The sequence below is a fragment of the Bactrocera tryoni genome, chromosome 4 (assembly GCF_016617805.1).
Source record: "Bactrocera tryoni isolate S06 chromosome 4, CSIRO_BtryS06_freeze2, whole genome shotgun sequence".
Lineage (NCBI taxonomy): Eukaryota > Metazoa > Arthropoda > Insecta > Diptera > Tephritidae > Bactrocera > Bactrocera tryoni.
The window spans coordinates 67,193,288-67,211,675 of NC_052502.1; the positions used below are offsets into that span (position 1 = coordinate 67,193,288).

An 18,388-nucleotide genomic window follows, 5' to 3' on the forward strand; every position below is an offset into this window, starting at 1 on the left:
AAGTAAGTTTTTTTAGGAAAAAATCCGAGAAGTTATGACACAGAAATTGCCGTTGGCACAGAAAAAACTTAGCTCAAATAGATATTAGGTCTTTTATATATAGCATAGAAATAATTATAAAAAAAGGAATGCACTTCTAATATTTAATAACCCTTTTATCTTAAACTAATCTTTTTTATAAACCGGTTGAGAATTACAAAATAATTAAACGCTGCAAATAAAGCTTAGTTCGAAAATGATGTAGAACCAGAATTATGATATCGCTATAGTAGAACTTCACTTCAGAACTAACTCAAACTAAGAGAAGAGGCAGTTCGTTTCTTCTTTTGAGATATCAAATAGAGAAAAGATGAGAATTTCGAATTCGCAAAAGCTTTCGAAGCAAAGAAGCGATTATCACCCTGCTAAAAATTTGTCAAATTATTTAAGTGGGTGCCAGTGAACATAAGATCAAGCTACACTACTTTAGGAGATATGATAATTTTTGGAGAACAAGAAAAAACTTATTACACCTTCGCCTTGGCACTTAAAAAAACTTCACACATAGCAGCCAAGAGTTATCCCTTCAAATATAATTATTACTGCAAGCCAGTGTAGTTAATACTATCAAATAAAAAAATCTGTTTTCTTCTAGCACTCACTTCTTCATTGCCGCATATATTTTTCTAAATTCACGCAGTTCAGTGTCCTCAACTCCTTCAAGCTAGTTTTTATTACGCAACAACTCCTTCGGGTAATCAATTGACGCTCAAACTGCCTAGTAATTTTCATCTGCTTCACATGAGCGTCGCTGCCATGATTCATGTGCATGTAGGCATATTTGAAAGGGGGATTTATAAATTCAACCTGGCGGGTATTTGAGCTTATAAAATATTTATGTATTTATTTTGGCATTACAGTTGAATCATAGGGAATTTTGAGGCGAACAAATATGAAGCAATTAATTGAGAAGGTATTGCTAGGCGTAAGCAGAGTGAAGCAGGCATTAAAAGGCAATAAAATGTTATAAGATCAAGAACAATGACCTTGAGTTAAATTTATTGAGCCATGACTTTATGCTTGTTGGAGGTGCGTTTCTTGCTTGCGGTAAGCGCTTTGATTTTATTCGGAAAATGGAGGGTCCTACATCTAGTTTTAAGATGCAGACGATGGCAGCTGGATTTTAAGGCTAGCTTTTCTCTTCTCAAATATATTAAATCGTTATTGTAATTACCGAATTCACCATGCGCCAATTCTTGGAAACGACCCGTGAAAGAAGAATCGACACACACCACCACTTCGTCGATTTCAAAGCTGCTTTCGACAGCACGAAAAGGAGCTGCCTTTATGCCGCGATGTCTGAATTTGGTATCCCCGCAAAACTAATACGGCTGTGTAAACTGACGTTGAGTAACACCAAAAGCTCCGTCAGGATCGGAAAGGACCTCTCAGAGCCGTTCGATACCAAACGAGGTTTCAGACAAGGTGTCTCCCTATCGTGCGACTTTTTCAACCTGCTTCTGGAGAAAATAGTTCGAGCTGCAGAACTAAATAGAGAAGGTAGCATCTTCTATAAGAGTGTACAGCTGCTGGCGTATGCCGATGATATTGATATCATCGGCCTCAACACCCGCGCCGTTAGTTCTGCTTTCTCCAGGCTGGACAAGAAAGCACAGAAAATGGGTCTGGCAGTGAACGAGGGCAAGACGAAATATCTCCTGTCATCAAACAAACAGTCGTCGAACTCGCGACTTGGCTCTCACGTCACTGTTGACAGTCATAACTTTGAAGTCGTAGATAATTTCGTCTATTTAGGAACCAGCATTAACACCACCAACAATGTCAGCCTGGAAATCCAACGCAGGATTGCTCTTGCCAACAGGTGCTACTTCGGACTGTGTAGGCAATTGAAAAGTAAAGTCCTCTCTCTAGCTAAGTTATAGTTAGTGTACGAATTACGGCGAAATTCAAGTTCGGTTTCATCTTTATTCAAGCAAATTGTCACCACTGTCATTTATTCCATGCAAACTTAAGAATAGAAGTTCAATCTTTTCTAAGAAACTGTTGATGGTTGGATCTTTAAGCACCGTATATATATTTGATCGATTATACTTAGTAACACAGCAGTGAGGACTCTATTAAATTTTTGGTATATCAGTAAAGTTTATGATTATTTGATTTGCCAACTTCTATATAGCAAGTCAACTTGTTTAGAAATAATTCTGACTTTCAACTTAATCTTGCTTTTTGAGCTTTCTGAACAAAACAACTTACTGTGGCAAATTGCTTTCGACTGCAATCCAAAAGCTGGCTACTTGTATGCTTAGGTTGGGGTGAAGACCGTATAATTAATGTTGAGTGCTGACCCTGGGAGTATGTCTTGTATTGTGCTCTCCTTCCGTCGTAAGAGTTACAGATCACAAAGATCCAGATCATTAAAACTATTCTCGCAATCGTTGGCACTATGTTTGGACTTGGGTATGAAGCACGTCAATGCTGGATACCTACCAAACAACTCGACTCTCTTGTGAAAAGGACGTCGAGTAAAGGTTGCAAAAGAGATACTTGACAATGTAGCTGAGAACCTTAAGACCGCGTCATTACTGCTGATGAGACATGGCTTTACACATATGATGACGAAACAATTCAACAAACTACCGTACAGCGAATTGAGTCGAAACCGAAAAAACCGAAAAAACCGAAAAAACCAAAAATCGCTGGAATCACTGAAAGCCATTCCAGTCGGGTCTTATAACAAATGTATAAAAAATTGCATTAACCATCGACATTTTTGTATTATTACGGGCTCAAGAGCCTACCATACATTGAAGGCGGTAGTAAAACTTTGTAATAAAATACGCATGTTTTGGAGATACCTCAATCAGAGTGTCAAAATGGCTTCAAGAATTGCTTCAAATGCATGTAAAAATGTAAAAAAGTTATTGGAGAATATTTTGAAGCACAATAAAGCGATTTTCGATAAATAAAATTAGTTTTTGTTCTCTTCTTTTTCACGAATTATAAAATACAACCGACATATTATATAACTGAAGTTATCGTTTTTTTTATTTTTTTGTCAATCCGGGTCAAATTTGATTAAATGGTATTAACCGCAAAATATGATTAGTAGACTTGAAGCTATTTTGAAATCCTAGTTTGAGGTTAATACGATTTTGTAAATTATATATATTCTTTTATTCTTGATCCTGAAGTGTTCAAAGATGAATATAAAACTTCATACGAGTACTACTAGACTATGTGTCTCTCTCTCTCTCTCACTGTACATACTAGTTGTAATTAATTATGTGTTGTGTAAATGTCTGTCTGTCTGTCCGTGTGTCTGTATATATACGAACTAGTCCCTCAGTTTTCAAGATATCGTTTTGAAATTTTGCCAACGTCATTTACTCTTCAAGAAGCTGCTCATTTGTCGGAGCTGCCGATATCGGACCACTATAACATATAGTTGCCATACAAACTGAACGATCGGAATCAAGTTCTTGTATGGAAAACTTTTGCATTTGACAAGATATATTCACGAAATTTGGTACAGATTATTTTCTAGGGCAACAATGTAATCTCCGAAGAAATTGTTCAAATCGGTTGACTATAGCATATAGCTGCCATACAAACAGAACGATCGGAAAAAGTTCTTGTATGGAAAATTTTTGCATTTGACAAGATATATTCACAAAATTTGGCACAGGTTATTTTCTAGGGCAACAATGTAATCTCCGAAGAAATTGTTCAAATCGGTTAACTATAGCATATAGCTGCCATACAAACTGAACGATCGGAAAAAGTTCTTGTATGGAAAACTTTTGCATTTGACAAGATATATTCACGAAATTTGGTACAGATTATTTTCTAGGGCAACAATGTAATCTCCGAAGAAATTGTTCATATCGGTTAACTATAGCATATAGCTGCCATATAAACTGAACACATAGTTGCTAAAAGAAATGCACCTGTGAAGGGTATATTAGCTTCGGTGCAGCCGAAGTTAACGTTTTTTCTTGTTTTTATATAATATTGAAGAATGTGCACAAGAAAGACACACAATTTCCATGTACTGACCTTTCTTAAGGTCTCTCAAGTTATGTCAAAGCCAAAAAGTTAATCAATAAACTTTTGTTATAGTGCTTAAATATGTTTTTCTTAATATTTAACAGTTACTTTTATTGCGGATTATTCCATTCTGTTCTTCAATAGTTTAACTTTGCATACAAAATTCGCTCACACGCTTAAAGCTTAATAGCGCTAAGCTCGCGAGCGTTCTTTCATGTTTAACTGCCACTAAGTTTCATTAAAAACATTTGGAAATAATAATAAAATATCCATAATCCGCTATTAATGTCTGAAATGCAAATGTGTTTGTACATATAAAGTCACAAAATCAGCAAGAAATCAAATTGCCCGCCATTAATCATTAAACTCATTAACAAAAAATCTGTTTCTTCTCTTCAAAATTAATAGCAGTCAATGAAAGAGATTAGCACCCACCTGTTTTCCGTAGCGCAGCTGATATCTGCTCGTTAAGCTGCTTTACTTCGTTATTGTTGTTGTTACGCCTACTGCTGAAGCGTGTCGTACAGCTAGTTAGTGTTTTTTTCGTAAGGAAATTTTGTAAATAGACGCCCACTTGTATGCTATTCTTTTTTAAACGCCTTGTTCGACCTTTTAATAGTTGTTTGTAGCAATTAAAATATTGAAATTTATCTGCTGCTGCTTCTTTCAAGCTTTGAATGGGTTTAGTATTTTGTTTTAATTCACTGTTTACGAATATAATATTTCCTTTGCGTTGGTGGCCCGAAAATGCTGTAAAGATAAGCAGAAATGAATTTTCGTTTAATTTGCGTTTTCAAAAAGGAAAATTTAAACATTTTTTGAGATAAAATAAAATATATATAAAGAAACATAAACATACAATATACATACATCAGATCAAGTAGCAACAATGAGACATTTCGCACGACTAAATATGCAAAAACGAGTATTTCAAAGCGTCTCTGTTAAAGTCTATGAATAAACTTACTTTGGAGACCTTCAAATATTTTCAGAAAATTTGCACATATGTGAGTAAAGAGAGATAAGAAAAGATAAATCTGAATAAAGTAGATAAAATAAGACATGCGATAAAAGCAAAAAGAAGAATCAATAAAAGTTAAAACTAGAAGATAACAAGAGAGATACAAGATAGATAAGAGAGAACAAGAGAGTGCATCAAGATAAGAAAAGAAAAACAATATTGAAAATCCGGATAAGATAAATATTATCTATAAGTATACTATCTTATTAGTAATATCATATTATGTATATCTTAGAAAATAGAACACAAAATAAACAACTAAGGAAGGCTCAAATTCGGTTGCAACCGATCATATAATCTCGCATTTTTTCAAAGTTCAAAGCCGGGGGTATATTTTCGGTTTTTAAATTATACATTTTAAATTATACAGTAAGAAAAAGCTAAGTTCGACTGTATCCGAATATTTTACACTCTCACAACTTGCAAAAATAAAAGCTCTCGAAATTCCTTCAGATCTTCTTCTTCTTTATTGGTATTCAGTTGCTTGGGAATAAGCTACAATCATCTGATATCTTGCTGACTTATGCACATTGAAGAACATAAACTTAGACTTAGTTTTATTGCTATATTTTAGTTCATATCTAAAATTATATTCAAACAAGAAAAAACGTTAACTTCGATTGCACCGAAGCTAAATACCCCTCACTAACTGTGTGTCCAGTTTGTATGGCAGCTATATGCTATAGTCAACCGATCTCATCAATTTCTTCGGAGATTACATTGTCACCTTAGAAAATAACATATACCAAATTTCGTTAATATATCTTGACAAATGTGAAAGTTTTCCATACAAGTACTTGATTCCAATCGTTCAGTTTGTATGGCAGCTATATGCTATAGTTAACCGATCTGAACAATTTCTACGGAGATTACATTGTTGTGTTAGAAAATAATATATACCAAATTTCGTGAATATATCTTGTCAAATGTGAAAGTTTTCCATACAAGAACTTGATTCCGATCGCTCAGTTTGTATGGCGGCTATATGCTATAGTCAACCGATCTGAACAATTTCTTCGGAGATTACATTTCTGCCTTAGAAAATAATATATACCAAATTTCGTTAATATATCTTGACAAATGTGAAAATTGTCCATACAAGAACTTGATTCCGATCGTTCAATGTGAAAATTGTCCATACAAGAACTTGATTCCGATCGTTCAGGTATGGCAGCTAATGCTATAGTTAACCGATCTCATCAATTTCTTCAGAGATCACATTGTCGCCTTAAAAAATAACATATGCCAAATTTCGTTAATATATCTTGACAAATGTGAAAGTTTTCCATACAAGTACTTGATTTCAATCGTTCAGTTTGTATGGCAGCTATATGCTATAGTTAACCGATCTGAACAATTTCTTCGGAGATTACATTGTCGCCTTAGAAAATAACATATACCAAATTTCGTTAATATATCTTGACAAATGTGAAAGTTTTCCATACAAGTACTTGATTCCAATCGTTCAGTTTGTATGGCAGCTATATGCTATAGTTAACCGATTGGAACAATTTCTTCGGAGATTATATTGTTGTCTTAGAAAATAACATAAATCAAATTTCGTTAATATATCTTGACAAATGTGAAAGTTTTCCATACAAGTACTTGATTCCAATCGTTCAGTTTATATGGCAGCTATATGTTATAGTGGTCCGATATCGGCCGTTCCGACAAATGAGCAGCTTCTTGAAGAGAAAATGTCGTTGGCAAAATTTCAAAACGATGTCTTAAAAACTGAGGGACTAGTGCGTATATATACAGATAGGCGGACATGGCTAAATCGACTCAGCTCGACATACTGATCAGTTATATATATACTTTATAGGGTCTTCGACGATTCCTTCTGGGTGTTACAAACTTCGTGACAAACTTAATATACCCTGTTCAGGGTATAAATATCTTCATATGAGAAAAGCGTGATCACTTTGGAATTCCTTCTTCCTTTGTTTGCCCAGATCAATGAAAATGACACCTTCCTCTTCAAATCTTCGTACCTATGATCACGGACTTGGTTTTCCATTGTTAATTTCAAAGTGATATTAACTTGATCGAACAGGCTGAATTTAATATAATGGGATGAATAATAGAGAAAAACAACAACCAGAAGATCGGAAGTCATCGTTTTAGAGAAAAGAGGTTTAGATCAAGGTAAGAACCAACTCCATTCATATTCAACGCATAGCCACATAATGCTAGAATAATGAAAATCAGCATATAGTCTATAGTATATGGGAGCTGAATGGAACCGTGTGTAGAAGTTCACGCAAGTTAGGAAAGTTCTCTGAGTGCCACACTTGCGAGTGGCTAAAAACGATTCTTCCACATATGGCCCATGCAGCTTATGACTTCCGGCCTTAGGTCAAGTATCCTCTGGGTAGCCAAAAACCATCCGTTTGTAGGCGAGCTAAAGTGATAAAGCGTATTATCCTTCCCCAGGATTTTGCGAGGGCTTGGGACCCGCCACGTAAGAAAAAAATACCCCCAATGAAAACACAACAGCCTTGGACGAAGGGCCCCCCTTTTTAATGACAAACGTATTAAGGATTACGATTTAAGGGCAACGCAGAATAACTCTTGCCAGTGGGTGCTACTTCGGTTTGAGTAGGAAATTGAGAAGTTCGTCCTCTCTCGACAAATAAAAACTAAATTCTACAAGTCACTAATTATCTCCGTCCTGTTTTTTGGTGCAGAGGTATGGACGATGACAACATCTGATGAGTCGAAGTTACGAGTCTTGCAGAGAAAGATTCTACGAAAGATTTATGGCCTTTTGTGGATTGAGCCGTACGAGATATACCACGACATTGGCATAATTCAGCGAATTAAGAGACAGCGGCTACGCTAGCCAACCACAGCCTCAGTTGTAGGGAATCACCTCCTATGAACTGCTCTTCTACGGCCAAGCTTATAATTTATGCCAGTATTGTCGACAGTTGGACTATCTGAAGGAAATAAAGTAATCGCCAAGAAGAAAACAGCTTTAGCTCCTAGAAGAGGCATTGCGTTTCAACACGGCACAGTTCAAGCTACACACATCGATAGTGGCCTGCCAAAAGCTCCGTAATCCAGTTAGAGTAGAGTAGAGCTATATCTCGATTGCTGCTAGATATTACAAACAATCATTAGACGCATTAAAAGCTCGACGAAATTATTGATGAGGGTATTTATTTAACCAGATAACCTAACCAATGAGCCAAATTCTAGAAAACAAATGAAATAATAAAAACAAAAAGTCACTGGGAAAAGAGAATTGATTGTCTAGCCAAGAGATCTACATATTACGAGAAGAGAGCTACATCGGTAACTCATGCTCAATATAATCAGGTTATTTGGTCTACATCTTAAGCTTAGAAGCTATTAACTCAATCACTTAGGTGTATTTTCTACTTTGTAGTACTAAGTTCTACTTCGAAATGAGTTTTTCAATCAGCTGAGATTCGAATCAAACTGGAAGAACATGCTGACCAAGAGAATATTTCTTGTGCCGAGCTAAATCGACATTTTCAACGATCTGGAAAAACGAAGAAAGAAGTAAATTATCAAAGGAAACCAAGATCGTGATCATAGTAAGGCGTAATTTTCAACGATTTAAGAAAACAAAAAAAGAAGAAAATTTCCACCTTAAGCCCAGGTTGGATCTTAGGTACATGGAGTCCAAAGTTAAGATTTGAAGACAGCTTTATTTGTGATTATGCCAAACAGTTTTATATAGAGACACTCAATTAACAAAATATTAAAATGAAATATAAAAATTTTAAGGAAATAACAACAAAAGCAAAAGCCAAGCGCAGTTACTGCTCATTTACAGTTATCAATCACTGTCAGTGTGCGTTGAAAAGACTCATTCACATATCTCAGCCGTATGAAAGTGCAATTTGCAGTGCGACCGACAACACGCCCATGTCAGCAACGGACAAGGCATATCAATGTCAACACAAACAACAACAAAACTGCTTAAAATGCACACAAAGTCATCATTAAGTAGCGACGGTCGAGGTCAAATGTGTATTGTTGCTGTTGTTGTTATTGCTTTGCGTACTTTTGTTGCTGCCACACAACTTCGCACTAAAAGAAAGCGCAGCTCTGGCGAAGACGGCAGTGAAATCATCAACACTGGCAGATGTTTAAGGAGACGGCGCGCACAGAACGGCGTGGCGTGAGGTGCACACCTTGTTGTTGTTGTTGCTGGCTGTCAGAAAGAAAGTGCGCATAGAGCCGAAAACACCAAAGCCAAACTGTGCCTTATTTGCAAATCTTCTACGCCAATGTAAATATGTATGCGTGTGGTGGCAACAAACAATTGACGCATTAGCTTGCTGATTATATGGTGTGTTTTGTTGTAGTGTGTACTTGTTGTTGCATTTGCATTTTTCTAAACAGCCGACACGCAATGCATTTTAAGCATTTTAGCACTGACACCTACTTTTCGAAAATCTGTATTTGTGTACAGTGGAGCCTCGGAGAGAGTATTAAATGAAGCATAATGGTAGGAAGACAACAAGTGAGTTCAGAGAGTAATTTAGCGATAACGTTAAACGGCGCCTAAAAAACTTACGATGACTTTCAAACTTTGCTACCTTGAGATGCAGAAAGAAAGCGAAGACCATTTCAAAATTCAGGTATCTTAAAACCTGAGGTCCCAGTAACCTCCCTTAGTAGTGAAAAAAAAACTCATACTCTGGTTTATTCATTCTGAGATCGTGAAAGAGAACGAAAATTATTACAATATTCAGGAAAGTTAATACCTAAGTACTCAGTAAACTCGCTTAGAAGTGAGAAGAACCCTTAATCTTATGAAAACTGATATGTCCACTTTGTGGTCCAGAAAGAGAGCGAAAATTATTTCAACATTCAGGTATCTTAACATCTGAGGACCCAGTAACCTCGCTTTTATTCATAGACTGGTGAAACTTGAATTTTTCCACTTTTAGAAAGTGAAAACTATTTCAATATTAAGAATTCTTAAACCCTCAGGTTCCAATAACCTCGTTTAGAAGCCCATGAGCAACATTGCGTTAACTCTCTCTCTTTCTCTCTTTTCTTTTAAAGATGCAAAGTTCAAGAGATCGATTCTCTCTCTCTCTTTCTCTCTTTTCTTTTAAAGATGCAAAGTTCAAGAGATCGATTCTCCTTTCCTAATTAATGTTAAAAGTAACAGCTAAATAAAAAAGAAAGAAGAAAGAATTTCAACACATAATAAAAAAATACTGCAACTAAGAATATTTACCCTGTTGGGAGCACAATGCGTCTAATGATAGCGGAAGTGTGAGCTTTGGTATTCACTTTTTTAACAACCAAGGCAAGCTTCGAGGGACAACTTAGAGAAGACGCCAAAATTAGCACAAAATGTTAGGTACTTACACTCTCTGAGGTCACTAATTTCAAACTCCCATTACTAAGACAATAACTAGTTATCAATGAAGAAGCCAAGAAAAAAGTTACTGAAACACATTATTGCGGTTGGAAAGAGAATCTTATATAGTTGGTTCCGGTGTTGAGTAAAGCTGCACGAATATATCTCAAAATGGTATTGTAACAAAGTAACACAAAGAGCCTTCAAGGTTCTCAAGATCAAGGCGAATTTCGTTAAAACAAGCGTGAACAATTTGGTCATTAAAATACAGAACACACTCATTTAATTGGTGACAAACTTGTCCAACTGGACAAAAAGGCGACGTAAACCAAGAGGTTCTGCTTAAACATAATTGGCTAAAGATCAATTTCAATTTTCAATTTCATTTAAGAAAATGAGGAAAATTCAATTTCAATTTTCAATTTCATTTAAGAAAATGAGGAAAATTCAATTTCAATTTTCAATTTCATTTAAGAAAATGAGGAAATTGATCTTTAGCCAATTATGTTTAAGCAGAATACACAACAAAATATTGAAAGCGAAGAGAGCTGTGAATACCGGAAATACCTATGAACGAAGAATTTTATACTCTTGAAAGTTCTAATAGTTTTGAATTTTTTGATTTTATAATGTCATAAAACCATTCCCTAAAGACTTTAAAGTACACTGCCAACGTGACAGTTCTTGGCTCCTCATAAAATCGTCTAATTTTCGGCTACGAAAACGAAATTTTCGTGAAACTAAACTTATCGGCTAAGCTCTGCAAAAAATAGTAAAATCTGTAGGCCAAACTAAGAGAAGCGTGGTCACTTTCCAAACAAATTATGCACAGAATATTCTTAAAGAAAAACACGATTAAAATTTTAGTTTTTAAAAGTAGCATTTGCCTTTCCTCCTTAAGAAACCATATACTTAAAAACTGTGGTACTTACAGTATTAAAAAAATAAACATAGATTAAAAACATCTGACATATCTTTCGAATACTGAAAAATTATTCAGATAAGTACCGCCTTTAACTTCCTTGCATGGATGGAGTAGAGAACAGCAATTAAAACATAGTTTAAAAACATCTGACATATCTTTCGAATACTGAAAAATTATTCAGATAAGTACCGCCTTTAACTTCCTTGCATGGATGGAGTAGAGAACAGCAGTTTTAAACTTGTCGTTAAGTAAAGAGCCTCTTTTATTTGAAGACAAACATAAAAACACATTACCTTCGGTTGCACCGAAACTGCAATACCCTTCACAAATACAAACGATTCCTAACAAGATTTTGAAATGAGATATATATGATTAAAACTCAACCAAAGAGGCCAAATTGAATATAATGAGTTATGTGGAAAACGACAAACAGAGGATAGGAATTCAGGATAGAAATATGATGTTAAGGACAGACCAATTCTTTTTAAATTCAGCTTTAAATCACACAATTCGCAAGAGAATTTAATTTCATTAATATTTCACACACCATTGACTGACAAAAAGGCTTAAAAGTCAAGTGGAAAGTCGGAAATCACTATATTGGATATATTCACGACAAGAAAAGGTCTGCAATAATTGCCTTAAATACAGACAATACTCACATTTTGACCGATATATTCGTTTTAGACACTGTTAAAATATCGAGAAAAAATATATAATATGTAAAGGGTGATGCATTTCGAGGCTACTACTTTTTTTAAAGATAAAACACATAAACTTAAATTTAATGGGAATGTTTATTATCGTAAGAAATAACATGCTTTGGCATTTATTTTTTGTAGACTATCTCTTTCAAATGTTGGTCGCAACTAGGTCTCAGATGGTGCAACATCTCATTGAAAAAAGTGCTTCTACTTGGATTACCAGTTAGTATATGGCAGCTGGAGCGATTCGTGAGCTGACTTCACACATTTTCGGCATCAAAATATAGTTTTATGCGTTCACTTAATTTTGTTAAGATATTTTACACACGGACTGATATACATACATATGCGTTACAAAGCCAACAGGAAGTTTAAATTTCTTGTGGGCACTACGAGTAGTATTGATCGATTTTTTTCCATTTTAGTTATAATGATACACTGTTTATTATTGTTTAAAAAAGCGCTCGCTGAGTTTCACAAAGGTAAATCACATATTAGTCGATACAATAGTATAAGGTCAAGCTGAAATTTTAAAAAGATTTGTAATAGGTATATAGGGTCTTAAGGTAGTATTGACCCAATTTTAACCAGTTTTGGCGGCACGGCACATGATAACCATTAGAAAACGTTGTCAAAGTTTCATTGTTACAGCTCACATATTGACCGCTATTTCCTGTAAACGGTCAGCCAACGGCACTCACTCTTCATATCCGGTATCTGCGCACTTGATACGTTATGATCTTCCACTATTTGTATGCGGTAGGTGGCATATCTTGAAGGAACTATTTGTGCCTAGTTTTATTACGATACAACATGTAAGCTTCTTCATATATGCTATTACGTGAAAGAATCAGATGGAACTTAAAATAATTATCTGGGAAATATAATGTCAGTATAATGTTATGTACTGAATTCGGTTGAAATACTTCGAGTCAAGTTCCTGAGTTATAAGATTTCACCAAAAGGTGGTTGATACCATTCCCAGTATGCAGTGTTACGAGCGCGTGTGATGTGTGTTGCTTGCTTCGTGATGTCAAGAACGAAAGTAGCGGCAATATCTGTTTACAATTACTACGGAATTTCGACAGTTCGTTTCGATTATGCCACAACTAGTAACCACGTGATTAGAGTTAGTTGCCATTTAAGAGTTGTAAAATGAATGTAAATAGACGTCAGAGCTGTATACTAACAATTTTACTATTTGAAGACACAACACTGCGAAGTTTGTAACTATTTGTATAACTACATATTTATTTGACACCTGAGAACGGAAAATAAGAAAACAGAATACCACATGCTTAAGCATTTGTTAATGTAAAACTGTAAACAGACGTTATCAATAAATATTTGCGTAATATTGTTGACAAAACAAACTATTCTTTTTGATTAAAAATTAATTTTTTTCGGTTGGCATTCGCTATATAAAGGCAGCAAATTAGTGTAAAAGTCACAGTTGAAAAAAATGAATTTGACACCGAAGTTATTAATCGCGCTGGTAGCGTGTGTGTTGTGGCAACAGATTCTTGCTGCCGATAACACCACCTCCACCAACTCTACCGACACCAGCAGTAATTCGACCGATACTTCAAGCAACACCACTACAACTACTACAACCACGGTCAGTCCAAGCTCATCAACGAGTACAAATTCAAGTTCAAGTACAAGTGCTGCCGCCTATCGGAGGAGAATAAGGAATTTGCGGAAAAGGTTAAGACGGCAGAAGCGTCTCGCAAAGAAACGGCTCAGAAAGCAACGTCGCGCTATGCGCAGAAGGCTACGCAGGAGTAGGCAACGTGCACAAAGAAGCAACAGAGCCAATAGAAATAGACGGGCCCGTCGTGGATAAATCGTCGCAATTAATTGTGTATATATCAAATTTAATTTTTTAGAAATATATACGCAATTGTAGCATAAGAGTTGTTGTTTTCATTTCCGTTTCGAGTCTTCTTGTGGTAATTTTGATCTTCTTCGCAATGAATCGGTTCTTATGAACTTCATCGGCCGAACTTGGCTCGAGAATTTTGTGTTTTTAAAGCCAGTACTCTTCTTTGTTGCTAAATTTCTATCCAGGCCACAACCTCTCGAGAATGGTTCTTCTATACTGACGTTTATTTAAAGTTGTTTTTCCCAAGTGTGTAAAATTAAAAAAAGATATTAATAAAATATTAATAAAATATTATTTTCTTTGTAATAAATGGCGATTATTTTTTTTGCCACTTAAAAAATTATAGATTCAACATTTAGAAAATGAAATAAAATATAAAAAAAAAATTATTCAAACACATTTAAAGTTAAAAAAAAATATTTCAAAAATTAAATTTAATATAACAATATAAAGATTAAATTAGACAACTTTCGGAAAGCTACCGCTCACATATGTATGTATTTTTAAAGGTAGATTGCCACATTTTCATAAAAATTAATTTGATAAAATAAATGCTCTTACATTATGAGGAAGTTTCGGGTGTCTGAAAATGCAAATATTTTTTATGGCGTTGCCACCTTTTTACTTTTTTAAGGCAATAAATGCATTAAAAATAGAAAATATAATAACATAGATATCAAATAAAATTGACTCAAGCGTGCAAAAAAGCGAAAATATTTCTGAACAAGGTTGCCAACTGTTTATATTATTTTCATTCAGTTAATGTAATACAAAGACTAAAATATCAAAATATGTGCCACAAAATAAACAGGTTTCAAAATGCTTGAGCTTTAAAATATTTTTGAATAGGGTTGCCAATTGTTTGATAAAATTTATTTAATAAAATTGTATTTTTAGTTACTGTATGGGTACCGAATATAATTTTAGAGCTTTATGACAGATTTATGCTTAAATTTTTTTTGGTAATGTTGCCATCTTTTTTATTTTTGAATTCGATAAAATGTATTAAAGCAATTAATGCGACAACCTGGATATCAAACAAAAGTTAGTGGATTATGCATAAACTTCAAAATATTTCTGAACAAGGTTGCCAACTGCTTGCATTATTCGAATGCAATTAATTTAAAAGAGAGAGTGAATTATTATAATATGCGCCCCAAAAGAAAAAGGATACAGATTGCCCTCTTTTAATAAAAAAAAGGTTTTGAGAAGGGTTGCCAATTCTATTATTATTTTTTTAACACTATCTTTATTATTATATTTTTTTAATTTGATTAATACGAAAATCAAATCAAACAAGTTTCAGAAAGCTAAGCTGGAAAATATTTTTGTAAAGAGTTGCCACCTTTTTATTTTCTTAATATAAAAAAGTTAAATATTACAATATGGACAATAATTAAACAGATTTCAAGAAGCTTGAACTGGAAAATATTTTTGAATGAGTTGCCACCTTTTTATTTTATTAAAATGAAAAAAGTTATAATTACAAAATGGCCATCGAAGTAATTAAGTTTCAGAAAGCTTAAATTGGAAAATATTTTTGTAAGGAGTTGCCACCTTTTAATTTTATTTTTTATTTTAATGTAATATATACTTTCAGTTAACTTAAACTTGAAAATATTGTTGCGAAAGGTTGCCCCCGTTTTATTTATTTTATTTTTTAACTTAATGAATGTGATGAAATTACATATTGCATACAAAATAGTTATCAACTTAAAGAGCTTTAAAATAGAGTGAACTTGAAAATATTGTTACGTAGTGTTGCCACCGTTTTATTATTTTTTAATTCGATTAATCTGACGAAAATAATGAAATACTACATAGGATATAGACGTCAAAGAAAAGAGCTTTAAAATAGCGTCTCGCCGGCGTTATTTATGAGTAAAGTTGCCATCTGTTTGAAATTTGTAAATTTTTTTTTGACAAAAATAAATTTATTATACCATATTGGTATCAGATCGAATGCATTAATAGCTATTTACGCCAGTGCGCACAATTTTCTCGGCTTCTGTCACTCTTACGCAGTATTTACTGTACGTAGATATAATAGTTGTGTGCCGAGCTGCGCATTAAGTCATTCAACTTTGAAGCTGTTAGCCAAACAAACCATACTATTTTATATTGTTTGCGCAGTTGTTGCTTTTGTCTGCATTTTTGCTTGCTGCTGTAAACTTTCTTCAACATTTCCGAAGCCACGCACACACTACAAACGACATTTTAATGCGAAATTAGTGAGAATCAATTTTGACGGTGGACGGTGAGAGGAAGCGAGGGCGTAGCAACATATGCATGTAAGCATGCTGCTTTTCCGCGTACACCAAAATCATTGGCCATTAATGAAACAGCAACAACAATGGTTGATTTTCTGACTGCATTGAGCTGTTAATAAATAAATGGTAAAAGAATTAGCAGTTGACGGGTGAAATTGGACACAACACCCAACAAAAGCGAAAACGAAAACGAAGCGCTTAAACGCTAAGACAACGCCTAAGCGGCGAGCGTGCAGCACAACAACGCTACGGCTCTAAGCGAATTACGAACAGCGTTCAGCCAACATTTGCTGAGCGGAATTGTTAATTAAGGGATTTGCCGGATGGATGCGCGTTTTCCTTTAATTTTTTTGTTTTGTTTTGATTGCTTGTTATATTGTTGTTGTTGCTGGTGCTGGTGCTGTGCATATTTGTTTTATTGGCTTTTTGCTGCACTCACTTTCCCATTCGTATGTTTTTGTAGCGCTGCCTCTCTGACACTTTGAGGCCGCGCGCAAACAGTGAGTCCACACAAGCGTCTTTTACTGCCAGTCTTGTTGTTGCTGTTACTGTAGTACGTAATTTATTTATTTAACCGCTCATTGGAGATTTTTACTTTTGAATCATACGTGAATTCCCCGCTCTGCCTATGCCTCTCCTACAATCCAGTATTTTGAAGCACTGTGACAATTTGTCTTTGTCGCCGCTAGTTGTTATTGTTGTTGCAATACAAAGTATTTAGTTATTAGTGGTGCATGTGTATGCATGTATAGCATGTAGATCAGTTGCAGCTGCCACTTTATGTGTATTTGTGTGTGTAATTAGATATTGGCCCCCACTACCTGATCACCCATTTTGCTCTACCGCGTAGTTAGAATTATAGTTTTGCCCGCTTCATATACATAGTTTTTGTGTATATTTTAAAGGCGTTAGCTCACTTGCTTGCTATTTATTAGCATTTCACTTTCGGTGCTGTGAAATTTGATTATCATTCATTGCACATTTCGGTGCTGAGAAAATGAAAAATGAAAGTGTGGATGATCACCAACAAAACCAATAAAAGGAAAAGAACTACTGGTGTTGAGGAATTAAGTTCAAGTCGTTCAATCTTATTTTAGATTTAATTTTCATAAATTCATAAAATTATCGGCAGTGAATTTATTGATTTTTTATATTTTTTTTTCATTTAAAATGTCTTAATACATATACATTTAAACTTCATCTTACAATTTTGTAATCGATAATTTTAATCATAGTTATGTTATTTAGAAAACTTTATTTTCTAACTTTTTATCGATAACTTTAAACAAAACTTTTATTTTTAATTAATTTTTATAAATTCATAGAATTATCGATAGTTAATATATCGAATTTTATCAACATATTTTTAGTTTTGTCGATCATTTTAATCATAGTGATTGATAAAACTTTATTTTCTAACTTTTTATCGATAACTTAAAAAAAACTTTTACTTTTAATTCATTTTTATAAATTCATTGAATTAACGATAGTTAATTTATCGATTTTTATCGATTTATTTTTAAATTTTCTTTTTTCAATCATAAAAATTTGTTTATGTTTAAACAATTTAACTTCACCTCACGATTTTGTTATCGATAACTTTAAACACGTTCTTTACAATACTTTAATTTTCGCATTGAAATTTGAATTTACTTTAAGGCATTTTTCGATACCATGGATATATACTTAATTTCGCGATTTCGTTTTCGATAACGTTATGCACAGTTATTATAATATTTATTTTATTTTCTCAGTTTTTATCGTTAACTCTAAATTTAAATTTAATTTATTTTTCATAAATTCATAAAATTATCGATAACTAAGACATCGATTTTTATAATTCATGCAATTTTTTTTTAAATAAAACTTCAACTCGCGATTGTGTTATCGATAACTTTAAGCACAGTTATCAACAAAGCTTTAATTTTCGCATTGCCGTTAATTTAAATTTACTTTAAGACATAATTTTGTACTTTGGATATACATATATATAAAGTAAAACTTAAAATTTATGCTTACATAAACAATTAAACTTAATTTCGCGATTTTTTTAACGTTATTTTTAATAACGTTATGCACAGTTATTTATAAAACATTATTTTCTAATTTTTTATCGTTAACTCTAAATTTAAATATATTCTTTTATATCATAAAATCATAAAGTTATCGATAATTCAACGATC

General features: G+C 33.8%; 1 protein-coding gene across 6 annotated transcripts in view; it reads right to left on the reverse strand.

Annotated features, from left to right (window-relative positions):
- LOC120773478 (guanylate kinase) overlaps positions 1-18,388 on the reverse strand; it is a 173,134-nt gene that overhangs the window by 53,935 nt on the left and 100,811 nt on the right. For all 6 annotated transcript variants that reach the window (XM_040102397.1, XM_040102398.1, XM_040102399.1 and 3 more), the window contains exon 4: positions 4,483-4,797. The gene's annotated coding sequence lies outside the window, so the exon portion shown is untranslated. The remainder of the gene's footprint in view (positions 1-4,482; positions 4,798-18,388) is intronic.